The following is a 1,384-nucleotide window of genomic DNA, read 5'->3' as shown; positions in this document are numbered from 1 at the left end:
CCTGTGTGGGGAACGGGGGATGGGGGCGCTGCGCCTGCGCGGGGCCGCCTCAGGCGGCGGCGGGCGGGGGGCGGGAGCCGCGGTCAGCCCCGCGTGAGGGGAGACGGGAGCGAGGGGAAGAGGGTGAGCGGGGGAAAAAGGGTGTGAGGGGAAAAGGGTGTGAGGGGAAAAGGGTGAGCGGGGGGAAAAGGGTGAGCGGGGGGAAAAGGGTGAGCGGGGGGAAAAGGGTGTGAGGGGGAAAGGGTGTGAGGGGAAAAAAGGGTGAGCGAGGGGGAAAAGGGTGAGCGAGGGGAAAAGGGTGAGCGGGGGTGAAGGAGTCGAGGTGGAATAGCGGTGAGAAGGGGGAAAAGGGGATGGATGAGGGGGGAAAGCAGGGAGTGATGATGGGGAGGAGGTGAGTGAGGAGGATGTGGACGCGAGTGAGGAGGAAAAGGGGTGAATGAGGGAAGTGGGGATCGGTGAGGGGAAAAGGGGGGAGTGGCTGGAAAGGGTTTAAAAGGGGAAAAGGTGAATGGGGAGAAGGGAGTGAGGGAAAGGGGTAAGCGATGGCAGAAACGGTAAGTGAGGAGGAAAGGGGTGGGTGAAGGGGAAAGGGGAGTTAAGAGGGGAATAGAATGGGTGAGGGAGGAAAGAGGGAATTATAGGGAAATGGAGTAAGTGAGGGGGAAAGGGATGAGAGGAGGAAAATGAAGGAGTGATGGTGGGAAGGAGGTGAGTGAGGAGGAAAAGGGATGAATGAGGGGAGTGGGGATCAATGAGGCAAAAGGGGGGAGTGGCAGGAAAAGGTTTAAAAGGAAGAAAAGGTGAATGGGGAAAAGGGAGTGAGAGGGAAAGGGGCAAGTGATGGCAGAAGGGGGGTGAGGGGCAAGGGGTGAGTGAGGGAAGGAGGAGAAAAGGTGAGGAAGTGAGGGAAAAGGGAAAGGGAGACGAAGAGAGGCAAAAGAGGGCTGAGTAGGGAAGGGATGAGTGAGGGGGGAAAGGGTCTCTCCCTGTGCATGTGATCCAGAAAAACGCACACAATACAACATAGCTGGGATCTCCCAAAGCTCCAGTGAGTGTAACGTCTCTTCAGGACAGTTTTATCAGGCAACAATAAAATTAGCACCATTCTTTGACCTCCTCCTCCCAAATGTGCGTGTTGGACCCACACACAGCCTCTGGCACCTCCTGATAAGAAGCGTTGATGTTTGGCACTCACCAAGGCTGTGTGCTATGAGCAGAATCTCATTTTTGTACCAGTTGGTCTGAACACCACATCCAGTACTGACACTGCCCAAGGTCTATCCTGGTGTCAGCTGGGCTAGTGTTAATTTTGTCGCTCTGTTGGTAATTTTCAGATGCTCTGGGAAGGTTTGGTCTGTGCAGAGGAAGGGATTTCCAAAAG

This window comes from Prinia subflava, chromosome 20 (genome assembly GCF_021018805.1).
Source record: "Prinia subflava isolate CZ2003 ecotype Zambia chromosome 20, Cam_Psub_1.2, whole genome shotgun sequence".
Lineage (NCBI taxonomy): Eukaryota > Metazoa > Chordata > Aves > Passeriformes > Cisticolidae > Prinia > Prinia subflava.
This window is presented reverse-complemented; position numbering follows the sequence as displayed.